We start from the raw sequence: 20,353 nt of genomic DNA, 5'->3' as shown, positions 1-20,353 counted from the left end.
CATATGTGGAATTTAAGAAACAAAACAGATGAACATGTGAGAAAGGGGGAAAAGGGAGAGAGGGAAGCAAACCATAAGAGACTCTTAATGATAGAGGACAAACTGAGGATTCCTGGAGGGGTGGTGGGTGAGGGATGGGCTAAATGGGTGCTGGGCATTAAGGAGGGCACTTGTTGTGATGAGTGCTGGCAGTTATGTGTAAGTGATGAGTCACTAAATTCTACTCCTGCAACCAGTGCTCTATGGTATATTAACTAACTAGAATTTAAATAAAAATTTGAAGAAGGAAAAAAAGGAGGATCCAGCTCATATGGCTGGGATTGAAAAGGATATTTCCTGAGGCACCCCTTCTTCATGGAAGCAGGTGGATCCAGTCCTGGGGGCAGGGCCATGTTTGGACATGACACTCAGAGTTAGGTAGGTCCACAAGAAGGAAGAGCTGGAAGATGAATGCTCTGGGATGTCCAATTGTCTCCTGAAATGAAGAATGGCAGAGATAGTTCCTCATCAATTGTTCCTTAGTACACCAATGACAGGACTTAAGAAGGTCCTGGCTTTTCTTTTCTTTTTTTTTTTTATCTTTTCTAATAAGATATATATTTACACAGTGTCAATGTGCAAAAGAACGGTGTATCACTATGGGCCTTAGTAATACTGAGTTAATTAATCAACTAGTTAAATTAATTATATTAATCATAATTATCCAACCACTAGTTATCCAGAGGAAGACAACCTGGTGTAAAGACTCTATGAAGGGATGCATGCCTAGAAGTTATAGGGTTGCAAGTTAGCTTCCCAGAAGAGCTGGCATTTCATCCAAGACCTGAAGAATGAATAGGTGCTTTCTAAGGTGGGCATATGGGAGAAGTAGCCCAATAATAGGGAGCCCAAGATGGGCAATGGCAGAGATAAAGGAGAGGACTTGGTGGCTTCAAGGTACCATGACTAATCCCATGTGGCTGGAGAATCAAGTGTAAAGGATGGTGGTGGTGAGAAGCGAGTCTAGGTGGGAAATCCAGGAAGGGATGGAATAATGAATGGGCTTGAATCCACTCTAGGGAGTCTGAATTTTGTTGGGTTTTGGGGAGGCCAATCATCCTTGTTTGACCAGGACTTATGGATTTTCTGGGATGTGGGTATTTCAGTACTAAAAAAGTGCAGAAGTGTCAGGCAAAGTGAAATGAATTGGTCCTCTATCTGATAGGCGATGAAGAGCCATTGAGGAATTCTTAGCTGGGGAGTGATAACCACTACTTTTGACTGTTAAAAGATCAATTGATTGTCAGGTAAAATAAAGCTTCTGTAGGAGGCCATCTCTGAGCCCTCGCTGGACCAGGTCAGATCTCAACTTCCAGGGCTCCCTCTACTTCCCCTAGGCATTCACATTACTCTTATAATGCCAATTTGAGGTCTACCCTCCCCAGGGCACAGTTGGCTGATGAGAGAGTAAGCTACACATGTAGCTTTTACTCAGCACCCAGCATAGCTTATGAAAATGTTCAATAAATGTCTATGAATTGGGAGAAAGTACCTGTCATTGTCAGAATAGACCCTAATATTCCCTAACCCTACAGGTATAAACTGGGAATAATATCATCTCCCTCATCAAGACTGTAGTATGAAAACATCTAATGCAAGACGTGGGGTCAAGAATAGGTGTTCAAGAAATCTTCACGGAGTGTGAATCAGGATGGTAAGGAGGAAAGAGTGAGTACCAGGGGCTGGTGTACCTGTTAGTTAATCACTTAATGAAATCTATGAATTAGAATATTAATTATAGTGGTCTAATTAATTTAATGTTAATTAGATTATTAATTTCATAGTGGTCTGATTTTATGATTTGATAATATTTTATTGTTTTATTTTATGATGGTGAGCTGTCCACATGGAGCTCTCAAGGAGGATCCAGACAGCCTACAGACAGAATTTATGGTGACCAGTGGTGAGATGGGGGTGCAGCAGGCTGTGGGAGTCCTGAGAAGATCCCTGACCTGGCCCAGCATGGGGAGTGGGGCTGAGCTGTCCCCACACTGCATTCCCATTCTGGTTTGGCAGCAGGCAAATCACAACCTTTCTGATCTGGAATCGCCCCATCTGGTTAATACCTACTTGGAAAACTGTTCCAAGGAAGAAATAAAACAAGCTATGGAAAGTGAGCAGGTATCCCTGGGCCATTTGGCAGGCACTGGGTCAGAACCGGTTTTTGGAGCTTTGGATACACAGCCTTCAGGGGCTTACACACCAAGGCAAGACTTCTCCATGGCTGCATCCTGCAGTTACTTGGGAAGCTCTTAAAATATAGATACCTGGGTCCTCTTCCAGAAGATTCAGATTTAAGTGATCGAGGTGGGGTCTTTACATTTTCTTTTTTGAGAGAGTGCATGTGTGCGTACATATGTGTACACACACATGTGGGGGGTGAAGGGGCAGAGGGAGAGGGAGAATCTTTGGAGCCAGGCACAGGGCTTGATCTCACCACCCTGAGATCATGACCTAAGCCAAAATCAAGAGTTAGACGCTTAATTTACCGAGCCACTCAGGTGCCCCTTGGCATTGATATTTTTGAAAAGGAACCCAGGTGAATCAAAAGTGTTACAAGGTTGAAAACCATTAGTTTTGTGGGAAGGAACAGATAATAACTGAATAAATTAATAAGCAAGATAATTTGGATGGTAACCCATGTTTAAAATAGAAACAGATCAGATGGGGGTGACAGAGAAGGACTAAACGTGGGGACAGGATGACAGGATGGTCAGGGTGGGTCTTGGAAGAGAGAACACTTGAGCCAGTCCTGGGAAGTGGATGTGCTTCAATCATATGGCCCCTTCCTCCTTCCCTTATATTCCTGCTTCTCCAGCATGGTTGCATGTTGGAGTTGCTGAGCAGGTGTTATAAATATGTTGATATCCAAGATCTATAAAGAACTTCAAATTCAACATACAAAAAACAAATAATCCAGTCAAGAAATGGGTAGAAGACATGAACAGACATTTCTTTAAAGAAGACCTACACAAGCCCAACAGACACATGGAAAAATGCTCCCCATCACTTGGCATCAGGGAAACGCAAATAATTTTATTTTATTATTTATTTTATTTTATTTTATTTTTTAAATAATAAATTTAATTTAAAAAATAAATTTATTTTTTATTAGTGTTCAATTTGCCAACATACAGAATAACACCCAGTGTTCATCCTGTCAAGTGCCCCCCCTCAGTGCCCACCATCCAGTCATCCCCACCCCCTGCCCTCCTCCCCTTCCACCACCCCTAGTTTGTTTCCCAGAGTTAGGAATCTTCCATGTTCTGTCTCCCTTTCTGATATTTCCTACCCATTTCTTCTCCCTTCCCTTCTATTCCCTTTCACTATTATTTATATTTCCCAAATGAATGAGAACATATAATGTTTGTCCTTCTCTGATTGACTTATTTCACTCAGCATAATACCCTCCAGTTTTTTTTTTCTTTTTTTTTTAAAGACTTTATTTATTTATTCATGAGAGACACAGAGAGAATGAGAGGCAGAGACACAGGCAGAGGGAGAAACAGGCTCCATGCAGGGACCCCGACATGGGACTCGATCCCGGGCCTCCAGAATCACGCCCTGGGCCGAAGGCAGGCGCTCAACCGCTGAGCCATTTTGATTCTTTTTTTTTTAAATAAATTAATTTTTATTGGTGTTCAATTTACCAACATACAGAAAAACACCCAGTGCTCATCCCGTCAAGTGTCCCCCTCAGTGCCCGTCACCCATTCCCCCCCACCCCCCGCCCTCCTCCCCTTCCACCACCCCTAGTTCGTTTCCCAGAGTTAGGAGTCTTTATGTTCTGTCTCCCTTCCTGATATTTCCCACACATTTCTTCTCCCTTCCCTTATATTCCCTTTCACTATTATTTATATTCCCCAAATGAATGAGAACATACACTGTTTGTCCTTCTCTGATTGACTTATTTCACTCAGCATAATACCCTCCAGTTCCATCCACGTTGAAGCAAATGGTGGGTATTTGTCGTTTCTAATGGCTGAGTAATATTCCATCGTATACATAAACCACATCTTCTTTATCCATTCATCTTTCAATGGACACCGAGGCTCCTTCCACAGTTTGGCTATTGTGGACATTGCTGCTAGAAACATCGGGGTGCAGGTGTCCCGGCGTTTCATTGCATCTGAGTCTTTGGGGTAAATCCCCAACAGTGCAACTGCTGGGTTGTAGGGCAGGTCTACTTTTAACTCTTTGAGGAACCTGCACACAGTTTTCCAGAGTGGCTGCACCAGTTCACATTCCCACCAACAGTGTAAGAGGGTTCCCTTTTCTCCACATCCTCTCCAACATTTGTTGTTTCCTGCCTTGTTAATTTTCCCCATTCTCTCTGGTGTGAGGTGGTATCTCATTGTGGTTTTGATTTGTATTTCCCTGATGGCAAGTGATGCAGAGCATTTTCTCATGTGCATGTTGGCCATGTCTATGTCTTCCTCTGTGAGATTTCTCTTCATGTCTTTGCCCATTTCATGATTGGATTGTTTGTTTCTTTGGTGTTGAGTTTAATAAGTTCTTTATAGATTTTGGAAACTAGCCCTTTATCTGATATGTCATTTGCAAATATCTTCTCCCATTCTGTAGGTTGTCTTTTAGTTTTGTTGACTGTGTCCTTTGCTGTGCAAAAGCTTCTTATCTTGATGAAGTCCCAATAGTTCATTTTTGCTTTTGTTTCTTTTGCCTTTGTGGATGTATCTTGCAAGAAATTACTGTGGCCAAGTTCAAAAAGGGTGTTGCCTGTGTTCTCCTCTAGGATTTTGATGGAATCTTGTCTCACATTTAGATCGTTCATCCATTTTGAGTTTATCTTTGTGTATGGTGAAAGAGGGTGGTCTAGTTTCATTCTTCTGCATGTGGATGTCCAACTTTCCCAGCACTATTTATTGAAGAGACTGTCTTTCTTCCAGTGGATAGTCTTTCCTCCTTTGTGGAATATTAGTTGACCATAAAGTTGAGGGTCCACTTCTGGATTCTCTATTCTGTTCCATTGATCTATGTGTCTGTTTTTGTGCCAGTACCACACTGTCTTGATGACCACAGCTTTGCAGTACAACTTGAAATCTGGCATTGTGATGCCCCCAGCTATGGTTTTATTTAGGGAAACACAAATCAAAACCACAATGAGATACCACCTCACAACACTCAGAATGGCTAAAATTAACATGACAGGAAGAAACAAATGTTGACAATGATGTGGAGAAAGGGGAACCCTCTTTTTTATTTTATTTTATTTTATTTTATTTTTTAATAATAAATTTATTTTTTATTGGTGTTCAATTTGCCAATATACAGAATAACACCCAGTGCTCATCCCATCAAGTGCCCCCCTCAGTGCCCGCCACCCAGTCACCCCCACCCTCTGCCCTTCTCCCCTTCCACCACCCCTAGTTCGTTTCCCAGAGTTAGGAGTCTTCCATGTTCTGTCTCCCTTTCTGATATTTCCTACCCATTTCTTCCCCTCTATTCCCTTTCACTATTATTTATATTCCCCAAATGAATGAGACCATATAATGTTTGTCCTTCTCAGATTGACTTATTTCACTCAGCATAATACCCTCCAGTTCCATCCATGTCGAAGCAAATGGGGGGTATTTGTCGTTTCTAATGGCTGAGTAATATTCCATTGTATACATAGACCACATCTTCTTTATCCATTCATCTTTTGATGGACACCGAGGTTCCTTCCACAGTTTGGCTATTGTGGACATTGCTGCTAGAAACATCGGGGTGCAGGTGTCCCAGCATTTCATTGCATCTGTATGTTTGGGGTAAATCCCCAGCAGTGCAATTGCTGGGTCGTAGGGCAGGTCTATTTTTAACTCTTTTAGGAACCTCCACACAGTTTTCCAGAGTGGCTGCACCAAAAGAGGAACCCTCTTACACTGCTGGTGGGAATGCAAACTGGTATAGTCACTCTGGAAAAACAGCGTGGAGGTTCCTCAAGATGTTAAAAATAGAACTACCCTATGATCCAGCAATTGCACTACTGGGTATTTACTCCAAAGATACAAATGTAGTGATCTTATTGAACTTGCTCCCCAATGTTCATAGCAGCAATGTCCACAATAGACTAAATGTGGAAGGAGCTGAGCTGATGAATGCATAAAGAAGATGTGGTATATATACAATGGAATATTACTCAGCCATTAGAAAGGATGAATACTTACCATTAACACAAACATGAATGAACTGGAGGATATTATGCTGAGTGAAATAAGTCAATTAAAGAAAGATAATTATATGGTTTGACTCATATATAGAATATAAGAAACAGTGCAGAGAATCATAGAGGAAGGGAGGAAAACTGAATGGGAAGAAATCAGAGAGGAGACAAACCATGAGAGACTCCTAACTCTGGGATACAAACTAAGGGTTGCTAGAGGTGAGGTGGGTGGAGGGATGGAGTAACTGGGTGATGGGTATTAAAGAGGGCACGTGATGTGATGAGCACTGGGTGTTATGTGTAACTGATAAATTATTGAACTGATGTTCAATCTGAAACTAATGATCTGAAACTAATGATGTACTATATGTTGGCTAATTGAATTTAAATTAAAAAATACCAGTGCTTGGCTCCCATTCCCAGAGAACTGATTTAGTGAGGCTCAGGAAATATATATCATAACATTTTATCAGTATGACCATTTTATTATTATTTTAAAGTCCTTTTGAGGGTGCTGGGCGGCTCCATTGGTTAAGCATCCAACTCTTTTTTTTTTTTTTGACACATTGGAAATGCTTTGTAATCAGTATATTAAGGAGACATTCATACATTTCTTTTTTTTTTTTTATTTTTATTTTTTTTTTTTCATTCATACATTTCAATTGCTTAATTCTGATTCCAGATTTAAGCTTGTGAACATGACTTTTAAACATACAATTAAAGCTATTCATCATAATTTGCTGTACTACCAACATGAAATTACAGTTACTTCGGAGCATAAGTTAAATGGTTTAAAGTAAGCCTATCACATACCTAGAAGACACCTTCCAGTCTCATACATGCAAATTAACTTCTCCATGTAAATGTCTCCTCACTCTAGTTACCCTGCTCCCGAAGTCACTACTCTGAAGTTTATCATGGTCCAAAGACAAGGAGAAAAGGTATAACCAGGACTGATATATATATATATCAGTATATATATATACTATATATATATATATATATATTTTTTTTTTTTTTTAAAAAGATGGCACAGCAGAAGGGAATGCAATTCTACAAGTGCAAGCCCTCAAGCAGCAGCATATGATAAATCCCTTCTTTAGAGAGGTATCCTTTCTTTTTTTTTAATTTTTATTTTTATTTATTTTTATTTTTTTTTGAGGTATCCTTTCTATCACTGATACCACAGGCCAAATTACATAGCATGCCATCTTCAAGTAACAGTTGAGGCAATAAAATGCAGAGGTATCACAATGAATCCCACTTAATATAACTACAGACTTACACTTCTCTACAAATTAATAAATTCTTTGTCTGACTGCCAATTAAATACAAGTTTTAACTTCATAGCTTAACAATTAAGGATCATACACTGAAGTCAATACATACACCTAGCATTTCAGTCTGAACTGTTTCATATACATAGAACTGCAATCAATTACAAGGTATGGCCTAACAAATGCTAGGGGAGATTTTTTTAAAAGTAGTTTTTGCAGTATTAAACTTATCTTGCACACTGAAGTCATCATACATACAGGGAAAAGTCAGAGCTTTTATATTTGAGTTCATTCTCCATTTAGCTTTTATTTATTTTATTTTATTTTTTCTTCATTTAACTTTTAAAACACTACTATAGTTGAATATTAAAACAAAAACAGGGATCCCTGGGTGGCGCAGCGGTTTGGCGCCTGCCTTTGGTCCAGGGCGCGATCCTGGAGATCCAGGATCGAATCCCACATCAGGCTCCCGGTGCTTGGAGCCTGCTTCTCCCTCTGCCTGTGTCTCTGCCTCTCTCTCTCTCACTGTGTTCCTATCATAAAAAAATAAAAATTTAAAAAATAATAACAAAAAAATATTTAAAAAAACCAAAAACAATAGCAAGTAGTGAGCTTTGATTATTGTCCTTCACTCATCCACTACTGCATATAAAATGCCAGCAGCAGTGTTATTCACTGGCCCCATTAAGAGGTCTGACACTGAACACCACCCCTAGGATGATGTTCAACATCCTCATAGGGTTCCCCATTGTAATGGCGCCGTCTTTCCTGATTGGGATCAAAGTCCACCAGTTCTACCTGGTCCATTTCATCAGTCTCTTCTACTTCCTTCCTCTCAGGTAGCAGTTTTTCCAGCAAAGAAAGTTTATCAGGAGAGAGAAAGCCATTCTCGGGGAGTTTACCTTAAATTCGATGATTAGGCGACCCTTCTCATATGGTCTACAATAAATTGGCATGCCTTCATTTAGCACACACTTGATATCCCCATGCTTGACAATCTGACCTGGATGAGAGGTGATGACGATGGTTTGGTTGTCAAGAGTAGATATTGGCTTTTGAAAGCCACACAGGGCTTCAACCAGCTGTATATCCATACACGTGAAAAGATCTTCTTGTGGAGTAAAAACAGCATGGTCCTTCTGATCTAAAACAATGATAATATCTCCTGGTTCCCGTCCTGGTTCTTGGTCTCCCTCACCATGGAATGATATCTTCTGGCCATCTTTCATGCCTTTGTCAATATGCACTTCTAGAATCTTCTTCTCTCGAACTATCTTCCTTCCGTTGCAGCTTTTACATCTATCTTTAGGACTGATCCGTTTCCCATGGCCCTGGCATTCCATGCACACAGATTGAATTTGTTGAACCATTCCAGGTCTATCTGATGAATTCTTATTTGCATTCCAGTACCTCGGCAGTTGGGACAACATTCGACTGCTCCTTTCTTACCACCTCTGCCTTCACATTTATCGCAAATCACATTCTTTTGCAGAGCTAGTTTTCTTGTTGCACCATTATATAAATCTTCTAAGGTTACTGAGAGCTGATATACAACATTTTTACCACTCCATTCTCTCTGCATCCTGCCTCCTCCTCCAAAAAACATATCAAAGATGTCCCTGGGGGAGCCAAAACCACCACCAGCTCCACCTTCTTTAATTGCCTGTTCTCCTCCTTTGTCTAATAATTTCCTTTTCTTTGCATCAGGGAGCACTTCATAAACTTGAGTAATCTGTTTAAACTTCTCTCCTTCGTTTGGATTCTTACCAGGGTGGTACTTCAAGGCCAGTTTCCTCTAAGCCTTTTTCAATTCCTCCTGGGTGGCATTGGGTTTGACCCCTAAAACATCATAGTAAGTGATTTCTTTCACCATTTTCTACCGCCGGTGAGAGGGCCGAGGCCGGTGTGGGGGAGCGGGAAGGAGCGCGTTGCTGGGCGCAGCTCGGGCAGCCGCCGCTCCTCCGCGTCTCACTGAACCTTCTGGAAAGTTCCCAAGCATCCAACTCTTTTTTTTTTATTTTTTTTAATTTTTTATTTATTTATGATAGTCACAGAGAGAGAGAGAGAGAGGCAGAGACACAGGCGGAGGGAGAAGCAGGCTCCATGCACCGGGAGCCTGATGTGGGATTCGATCCCGGGTCTCCAGGATCGCGCCCTGGGCCAAAGGCAGGCGCCAAACCGCTGCGCCACCCAAGCATCCAACTCTTGATCTCAGCTCAGGTCTTGATCTTGGGGTCCTCAGTTCAAGTCCTGTGTTGGGCTCCAGGCTGGGTGAGGAGCCTACTTAAAAAAAATAAAATCTTTTTCTGGGAAACGAACAAGGTAGTGGAAAGGGAGGTGGGCGGGGAGGGGGTGGGTGGGGGGTATGGGGGAATGGGGTGACTGGGTGATGGGCACCGAGGGGGGCACTTGATGGGATGAGCACTGGGTGTTATACTATATGTTGGCAAGTCGAACTCCAATAAAAAATATACAAAAAACACTTTTTTTTTGCAAGATTATACTTATTAATTTATTAAAATTTTTTTATTGTAACCATTTAAAAAGGTATAATTCAGTAGCATTAAGTACATTTACAATGTTGTGCAGTGGTCACATCTAATTCCAGACATCAAATTGAAACCCCATACCCATTAAGCAGTTCATTTTCCCTTTCTCACCGCCCTTGCAACCATCACTCTGAATTAATTCTGTCTCTGTAAATTTGTTTATTCTTATTCACATTGGCCAAAAGATGGAAGTAACTCAAATGTCCATCGATGGATGAATACATAAATGATATGTGATGTATCCATACAATAGGATAGTATTCATAAAAAGAATGAAGCTCTGTATTTGCTACAGGATGGATGGACTTTGAAAGCATTACCCTCAAGTGAAAACAGCCAGACACAAAAAGGCACACAGTGTGTGATGCCACAGAATTTTTAAAAACCCCAGATGACCATGACATGGAGCAAAGCTTGGAAACACTGCCTTACTGAGTTTCAATCAATGCAGGTGTAGGTTGATATGGTTCATAATCACAGTGGACAATGACATCCCAGACCTTAAATGGACTTATTTCACAGGCAGATGTGGGTGAGGCACTCAGTCCCCATACTTCTCAGTCTTTTGGACTGTTTTGCAGAAAAGTGAGGTGAGATCCTTCACTGAACGTGCACATCTTTCCTGGAGATCATTTTCCTGTAGATTCACAGGGAAGTGGCAACATTCTGCCTCTATACACAGCCAGAGAATGACCATGTACCCAAAGACTGTTCACCCCTGGGCACATACATGAATCCATTTTTGTAGCAATAGAGCCCTTTCCTTGTTTGGGGTTTTTATTGTTTTTTTCCCCCCTTGGGTCTTTTATTTTTATTTTAAATTTTATTTATTTTTAAAGATTTTAAATTTTTATTTATTTATTTATTTATTTATTTATTTAGAGCATGGGTAGGGGTAGGGGCAGAGCAGGATGGAGAGAGCATCTCAAGCAGACTCCCTTCTGAGCACAGAGACCTACTGGGGGCTTGATCTCATGACCCCAAGATCATGACCTGAGCCAAAACCAAGAGTTGGATGCTTAGCCATTGGAGCCATTGTTAAAAATGTTTTTATTTAAATTCCAGTTAGTTAACATACAGTGTAATATTAGATTTAGCTGTACAAGTGATTTACCACTTCCATACAGCCAGTGCTCATCATATCAAATGCCCTCCGTAGTGCCCGTCACCCAATTGCCCTATCTCTCCATTCCCCCTTCCTTTATTCTCAACTAGCCTGTGGTTCCATTTGAACCGCACATCCTGACCTCTTTGGGGCCCCCTTTGCCTGTGTCAGGACTGCAGCAATGAGATCTTCTGGTGATGAAAGAAGGTGGTATTGCTCAAAGACCTGGCAACTTCTTGTCGTTCCAGTCTCCCTTGAGGGGTAAACAACCCCCAGGCGCCCAACAAGATGAGACTGGCATCTCGTCATGCAGGATTTTGTTGGCCAGAGTCTGGGAAGACTCCCATGTGCTCCAGGCATTCCTTCCCTCCCGAATGTATCAAAGTTTTATGAGTCACTGAGCTTGCAATACAACGGAGAACCCAGGTGTTCGGCTGCCATTTCTCAGGCACTCACTCGGAGCATTTAAAGACTGGGATTTCTGATTCTGACAACAACTTTGAAACTGCACAGAGAAAACTGAGGTTTAGAAAAGTTAAGTAAGTTAAACACAGAAGGCAGCTCTCTTAGGCTCCCAAGGCCTCTTATTTTCTTCCCTTCATGATTCAAGGTTCAGTCAATGAAAAAGAAATCAAAGAAGGACTTGCCTACTCCCCTGAGTCTGGCCTAAGAAGGTCACGTGAGCTCAGCAAGATAAATGAGCTAGCCCAAACTGCTTAGGGTGACTTGAAGCAGGTCTGGCAACAAAAACAGTTCTTTCTTTGACCTTGATTGAGTGAACCCACTGTGAATGGCCAAGTTCTCTGGTCTAGTCCACCTGTGGATATTTACAAGTCTCAGTTGCTCTCATCCCTGCCAATTTGATGTAGATGTGTGTGCGTGTGTGTGCGCAGGTGCACATGTGTAAGGGGGTGCAGGAGAAAGGATGCAAATAAGTGGGCAATCTTCACTTTATAGCAAGCAGATAATTGAGCAGGAGTCACAATAGCATAATGGCAAAAGACACAGGTTTCAGAATCAGTCTGTCTGGGTTGGAGCCCGGCGTAGTGACTTAAATAGTATAATCTCTTGGAGGCTCAGTTTCCATGTCTGTGAAGAAGAGGCAATAACATTCATCTTGCTTGAATGTTGTAAGGAGTTTATATATTCAAGCACTTAAAAAAGTGTCTGTTATTTAGAAAATACCCGATTTTACTTCCTGGATACCTCTTAGATTCACCTCTTTGTCTCCAACATCAGTTCTAGTTGAGATGGCCAATATCCACAACCTAGACAGTGGCTGCAGATACCTAACAGATTTCCACTAGCTGATGTGAGACCTGGACAAGACCCTGACACACCCTGGGACACCTGCCTCTTCACTGCACATGAGGAGATTGGCTCTGGTCAGCCAGTTGATGTTTTGGAAGCTTCATGGTGTGTGCACCGTATGTGTTTTTCATAATGAGGGTGGAGCATAGAAAAGGGGAAGGAGGTGGCCACAAATTGATACTATCAATGGGCTGAGTCACGTTTGCTGGGAAGAGACCTGGTTCACACTGCTGTGGGATGCAATGACTTAATAGCAATTAATGATGGCTATAAGTTGTGCTATTAATGAGGCACAAGATGCAGATAAAAGAATAATTATAATGTATTACTGCTGTGAACAAGCAAAATTGGCAATGGTGGTTACTCTTGCAGTGGAGAGCACAAACAAGTTTTTGCGTTTAGAAATGAGTGAGGAAAGAGATGGGAATGAATGAGTGAGAGAGCATCCCGGCAAGTGTGTGGAAACTTACTGTTGGAAGAGGGATTATGATAGGATTGGCCACACAAAGCCATTTCTCACGGAGCTGAAGTCCTGATGCGGCCAGCTACATGTCAATTGATAAGACATCTTGAATCTCAAGGGAGAATCTATTGGTGAGCTATCAAGGCCTTCTGAGGGCCTTTCTATTGCAAGTGGAAAATGTCTGTGTGAAATAAGGTCTTCCAAATGCTGGCCTTGTGAAGGTCTCCTGATTGTGGACAAGAGCCACTTCTCCTGGGAAGAGGCTTAATGGTGTTACACAGAAAGTGTTTTTTTTTTTTTTTTCTCCCACACCGGGGGCAGGGCATTTTTAGGTAGGACTTCCTTATTTCCTTTTTTCTCTCCCTCCCTTCCTTCTCTCCTTCCTGCTACATTTATTAACTGCCTACTATGTCTCAGGCATGGTGAATATAATGGAGAAAAGTTAGATATGGTCCATACTGTCCTGGACTTTACATTTACTCAGTGGAGACAGTCATTAACAGGTGTCTCCCACTCTCCCAAAGCAGAGCACTCCTCTGAAAGCTTTCTTTTTTTTTTAATTTTTAAAATTTATTTATGATAGTCACACACAGAGAGGAGAGAGAGAGAGAGAGAGAGAGAGAGAGAGAGAGAGAGGCAGAGACATAGGCAGAGGGAGAAGCAGGCTCCATGCACCGGGAGCCCGACGTGGGATTTGATCCCAGGTCTCCAGGATCACGCCCTGGGCCAAAGGCAGGCGCTAAACTGCTGCGCCACCCAGGGATCCCCTCTGAAAGCTTTCTTGAGCTCAAATGCCATAAAATGAAGATGCAATTACTATTAATTCATATAGAAAAGTTTTTGAGCATTCACAGAACCCCAAAAATAACCTCTCTTAAGCTTTTCTGACACCTTACAACAGGTCTCGCTAACGGATGCACAAAATAAATTGAGATAAAGCCCAGATGTTCACAGACACGGTTCAAAGGTCTGGCGGCTTGATGCAGAGATGCTGAGAGCAGTCACCAGGGAAGGAGCTTAGTGGGGATACTCGCACCACTCGGTGCATGTGGTGCCTCTATAACGGCTCCCTGCAAAACAAATGCTGAATGCTTTCATTTTTTGTCTTTTTCTCGTAAAAGCAGAAATCATCTTCAAATTTCTCTTAATTATCAGAAACAGGTACTGATGTAGATCTTTCCTAAAAGTGAGGTGGTATAACGTGAGCTTCTGAAAAGTGGGGGATACCTGTAAAACAATCATACTAATGAATATATGATTCATTAAGATAAGTGTGTGGAAGGAGAGAAGTGTGATTCGAGGAGAACTTGAGACCAGCCAAGACTACTAAGGAATCTGGGAAGGCTTCCCCGATGAAGGGACATGCTTGAGCGGGTGTCTTCTGGATAGAGGTGTGAGGTCAAGTTGGGGGAGTGAGAAAGAATGGCTCAGGTAGAGAGAATCAATGAGAACAAAAGGCACTGGGCTGGCGGAGAAGCCACAGGAGAGGAATGAAGGAGGAATGGTCCAAGATGGGAATGGATCCAGAGGCAGGGCCTGGCCCTGCAGACTCCTATCCTAAAGCATACATTTTCCTTCAAATTAAATGGAAAAAGATTCCCACTCTGACCTTCAGTTCTTGCAAGTGGCAGGACTCAGAGATATATGCAACTCCAAGATTACTCAAAGCAAACCCAGAGAAGCCTTTCCCCAATTCATAAGGCATTAGATCAGGCACTTTGTAAGTATCCTGGAGGGAGGGAACCTCTTTAGAAATCTGTTGATAAAGATTGGGTACTCAGGGTTGCTGATCCTGACAGTACTTGAGCACTCAAGTATGCTGATAGATTGCAGAATTTTCCATCAGTGTTAATGAGATTACTTTTTTTAATTTAAATTTTAGTTAGTTAACATACATTGCAATATTGGTTTCTGGAGTAGAATTCAGTGAATCATCACTTACATACAACACCCAGTGGTCATCATAATAAGTGCCCTCCTAATACCCATCACCCATCTAGCCTACCCCCTGCCCTCTTCCTCTCAAGTAACCCTCAGTTTGTTCCCTATTGTTAAGAGTCTCTTGTGGTTTGTTTCCATCTCTCCTTTTTTTTCTTTCCCTCTTTCCATATGTTCATCTGTTTTCTTTCCTAAATTCCACATATGAATGAGACCATGTGATATTTGTCTTTCTCTGACTGACTTAATTCACTTAGCATAATACCCTCTAGTTCCATCTAGTTGTTGCAACTGGCAGATTTCATTCATTTTTTAAGGCTTTTATTCATTTATTCATGAGAGACACAGAAGCATAGGCAGAGACATATGCAGAGGGGGAAGCAGGTTCCTTGCAGGAAGGCTGATGCAGGACTTGATCCCAGGACTCTGGGATCACAACCTGAGCTAAAGGCAGATGCTCAACCCTTGAGCCACCTAGGCGTCCCAAGATTTCATTCTTTTTGATGGCTGAGTAATATTCCATTGTATTTATGTATCACATCTTCTTTATCCATTCATCAGTTGATGGACATTTGGGCTCTTTCCATAGTTTGGCTATTGTTGATAAGGATGCCCTATACATCAGGGAGCTTATATCCTCTCTAATCTGTATTTTTGTATCCTTTGGATAAGTACCTAGTGGTATGACTGCTGGATCATAGAGTAGAGATCACTATCTTTAACTTTTTGAGGAGCCTCCACACTGTTTTCCAGATTGGCTGCACCAGTATGCATTCCCACCAGCAACGTAAGAGGGGTCCCCTTTATCCACATCCTCTCTGACACCTTTTGTTTCTTGTGTTGTTAATTTTAGCTGCTAATGAGATTCTTCATGGAAGAAAGGGACTTTCCAACAGAGAACATGTGAGGAGAACAATAAGGCATATGTAGAAGAAGAGGGAGGTCCCAGACTAAATTTGTACAAGGGACGAGGCATCTGGACCACATTCAAATCAGAATCTCGTCTGCCACATTGGGTCCCCGGCCCCCTCTCCAGCCTCATCGACCACCATCCTAAAAATATTTTTCAGCTTCCCAGATGTACCATTTTCTAACTCCCTCCTTCCCTCTCTTCCTCCTTTCTCCTCTCTCTCTCTCTCTCCCTCTCTCATAAAATGCCAGATCTTTGTTGGTAAACTTATCCCCAAATCTATTTTTTTTGATATGTAATATGATGTTAGTTCCAGGTTACCACATAGTGGTTTGATATTTTTATATATTACAAAATGATCACTATGATAGATTAAGTTAACCATCTGTCACTACACAGTTATTATTTTCCTATATTTCCTACACTATCTCCTTGGGACTTATTTTATAACTGGAAGTTTGCACCACTTAATCCTCTTTATATATTTCACCTCTCTCCCTCATCCCTCTCCCTACTGCCAATTACCACTTTGTTCTCTGCATTTAGGAGTCTGTTTCTATTTTGTTTTGTTTTTTAGATTCCACATATAAGTGAAATCATACCGTGTTTGTCTTTCTCTGGGTTCATGCATAATATCACAAATAGCAAGACTTCATTCTTTTTTATGGCGAAGTAATATTCCTTTGTGTGTGTATTTATATATATGTTTTATATATATGTTATATATAACATATATGTTTTATTATATTTTATATATATATGTTTTGTTATATTTATATATATGTAAAACATATTTTCTTTATCTGCTCATCTACTGACGGACACTTAGGTTGCTTCCATATCTTGGCCATTGTAAATACTGTTGCAATGAATGTAGGGGCTCATGTATCTTTTTTAATTAGTGTTTTAATTTTCTTCAGATAAATACCCAGAAGTGGAATTGCTGGGTTGTATGGTAATCCCATTTTTATTTTTTGAGGAACCTCCATACTGTTCTCCATAGTGGGTGCACCAGATTATATTCCCATCAACAGTACATGAGGATTCCCCTTTCTTGACATCTTTGCCAACACTTGCTATTTCATATGTTTTCGTTCTTGCCTCAGGACTGTTCATTTTTTTCTGGAACATTCTTTCCCATTCTTCTTTTTAAAACATGACCGATTCTTGTTCATTTTTCAGGTGACAGCTTTAATGTCAGCTTCTTTAGGGCAATCTTTCCTGACCTGCCTTCTCTCTTACAGATAGGGTCTTCCTAGTTTTATGTACACATCACACCTTGTTTTACTTTTTTTTTTTTTTAAAGATAGCAAGGTTGAGTGGTTGGGGAGGGACAGAGGAAGAGGGAGAGAGAGAGAATCTCAAGCAGGCTTCACACTCAGTGTGACATGGGGCTTGATCTCATGACCCTGAGATCATGACCTGAGCCAAAATCAAGAGTCAGCTATCACCCAGGTGCCCTGTTCCACTCCTTTATGACGCTTAAATTACTCAGGTCAAAATTTGTCTTTTTTATGGAGTGCTCACTGTGTGCCAGGCACTCTCCTGAGCACTTTATATCATTTTATTGAATTCTCATAAGCCTGTGAAGTAAGAACTGTTACTATGAACAGTTTTGTATGTTGGAGAAACTGAGGCATGGAGAGGTTAAATAAGTTGGCCAAGGTTTCTCAGTGAATACTTGGCTTACCCAGGGTTTGAACTGATATCTGACTCCAGTGTCTACGTTCTTTACTACTTTTTGCAGTATAAAAGGAAGTGACTTCTTTTCTTTCTTTTTTTTTTTTTAAAGATTTTATTTATTTAGTCATGAGAGAGAGAGAGGCAGAGACACAGGCAGAGGGAGAAGCAGGCTCCATGCAGGGAGCCCAATGTGGGACTTGATCCCAGGACTCCAGGATCACACCCTGGGCCAAAGGCAGGCACTAAACCACTGAGCCACCCAGGGATCCCCAAGGAAGCGACTTCTCAGGGTAAGATGGGTCTGCCATTTCTAGGCCACCTGACACTCAGAGCTTACCCCAGAAAACAGGGATCATTAAGTCTCATGCTAGTTTTCGCCAAATAAAGATATGATGATTTGCAGGGACATGTAAGAGTCGAGGTGGTAAGCAACTTGGGGAGGTGGGAGGAGATAGCTGCTCAGTGGTAGATAGAAAAAAGAGACATAGGGGGCCCTGGACTTCTCATTCTAGCACAAAGTAGGAACCAAAAGGTATTATATATATATTTTAAAAATATATAGTGTGGCTGTTATAACTGGCTTAAGAAATAAAAGTTCATTTTTTTTTCACATAAAAATAGAAATAGATGGTTCAGAGCTGGAACAGAAACTCAGCAGCCAGGGAGCTACACTCTTTTTGTTGCTAGGTTTCCCTCAATATGCAGCTTTCATTTAGTGGACCCAAATGGCTGTTCCAGCTCCCATCATCACATCCTACATTCCAGTTTGCAGAAAAAAGGAAAGGGGGAAGGGGAGAGAATATTCCTTTTCTTTAAGGGAAGGAGGGATAATACATATATCATTTCTACTTACATCTCATTAGCCAAAATATTGTTTACCTTGCTACTCTGTTATACTGGACTTATTTTATCTTTCTTTAAAGATTTTACTTATTAGAGAGAGAGAGAGAGAGAGAGAGAGAGAGAATGCACAAGTAGGGGGAGTGGGAGAGGGAGAAGCATGTTCCCAGCTGAGCAGAGAGCCTGACATGTGACTTGATCCCAGGACCCTGGGATCATGACAGGAACTGAAGGCAGATGCCTAACTGACTGAGCCACCCAGGTGCTCTGGGTTTATGTGTTTTAAAAATCTTATCTATATCATAACAAAAACAGAATTTAGTACCAGGAGATTGCAAAATTTTGTACCAGAACTGCAAATATATGACATTGGCTAAGTGTAGAGATTTTCAATCAGGGATGATTCAGCAATTCTACTCCTTTCCCCCAGGACATTTGGCAAAGTCTGGAAACATTTTAGGTTGTCTTGAGTTGATGGGAGATATTATTGGCATCTACTAAGCCAAGGATGCTGCTACATATCCTATAATACACAGGAAAGCCCTGTAATGCACAGAAGGATCAGGCCCCAAATGTCAACAGTGCCACAAGTGAGAAAATCTGGCTTAGCAGGAAGTGGTAGGACACATGGACACGTGCTGGAAAGTTGGTAGCTCATGTTTTGCTATGTTAAAACTTGATAAGATTGTTGATTACAACATGGGCAGAGCCTGTAGCTCTAGAGGAAATGGTCTAAAAAATTTTGAATTTTGGAGTGTGTTTACTGCTTCCTGCTGTTGTCAGCATAGTCCTGTTAAAACAAGAGACAGACTCAGAATGGTCAGCCAGTGTGTAAACAGAAAAAGGAAAAAATGTGCTGAGTGAAAGAAGTCAGACACAGGAGGTCTCATATTGTATGATATCTTTTACATGAAATGTCCAGAATAGGCAAAGACAGGAAGTAGATTAGTGGTTGTGGTCAGGGGCTGGGGGAGGTGGATGAAGAGTGACTGTTTAATGGGCATGGAGTTTTATCTTGGGGTGGCAAAGTGTTTTGGAGCTAGATAGTGGTGATTGTTGCCAACATTGGGGATGTAAGATAGAAAGCTCTCCTGAAGGAGAGTTTCAAGAAAGAGAGAAAGAGAGAGATGTCATCTAGAATTTTTAAGCATATTAAGTATATTTGGATGAACTTGTGGCTATGGTTATTTATGACAGATGGAACTGACCAGAAATCAATAGACTGAAAGGCTACTCACTTTTTGGAAAAAAAATCTATTATTGAAAAAATTACAAGCATGGCTTCTATCAAAAAGCCTGTGATTGTTCCAACCCCGAAACATCTCTGGCTCTAAGTTGATACTGGCAGGAAGTAAACTTTGAAATCTGCATGCTCCTTCCTCAAGGTTCCATTTCTTATGTCCACCTAAAATATATTTTTAGAGAAAAATGAACAAGGAAGACCTTTGCTGAGAGAAAGTGAGAAATCATGGAGGATTGGACAAAGAAATTTCTCCAAAAGAAAAGAATGAAGTGGGAAAGTGAAACTTTCAATCTATCCTTAGCTTATCCAAATTTCCATCATGGCTAAATACATGCATCATGTCATAGTCCAAAAAACACCTTGCATCCTGAGAAAACCACTCCAAAATTGCACCTTGTCTTTTCCTAAGTTTTTCAGTAGTTTTGCTTAACAATCCTCAAATGGATTAAATTTTGGGCCCTGTGGTAGGCAGCTTCTGACATTACTGGCAAAAGTTTCCACCTCTTGGTATATACTTCCTTGTGTAACCTACTCACCTTCAGTGTAGGCTGGACCAAGTGACATGTTTTAATGAGTAGAATATGATGAAAGTGATGGGATGTCACTTCTGAGATCAGGTTGCGAAAGGACTGTGACTTTTGCTGTCTTTGACTTGTCTCATTTGTCTTATTTTTCACACTATGATGATATGAGTTGCCATGTTGGAGAGGCCCATGTGGCCAAGAGCCTGTGAAGAACTGAATCTGCCATAACTTGGTGAGTAAGTCTGGAAGCAGAGCCTCTCCCAGTAGAGCTTTCAGATGAAACCAGAACCCCAGGTTACATCTTGCCT

At 41.2% G+C, this 20,353-nt stretch overlaps 1 pseudogene; it reads right to left on the bottom strand.

Moving 5' to 3' along the window:
* Window positions 1-8,163: 8,163 nt before the first annotated feature.
* Window positions 8,164-9,352, bottom strand: LOC121496108 (annotated as a pseudogene).
* Window positions 9,353-20,353: the final 11,001 nt, after the last annotated feature.

The sequence above is a fragment of the Vulpes lagopus genome, chromosome 7, assembly GCF_018345385.1.
Source record: "Vulpes lagopus strain Blue_001 chromosome 7, ASM1834538v1, whole genome shotgun sequence".
In the NCBI taxonomy this organism is placed as follows: domain Eukaryota; kingdom Metazoa; phylum Chordata; class Mammalia; order Carnivora; family Canidae; genus Vulpes; species Vulpes lagopus.
This window is presented reverse-complemented; position numbering and strand designations above follow the sequence as displayed.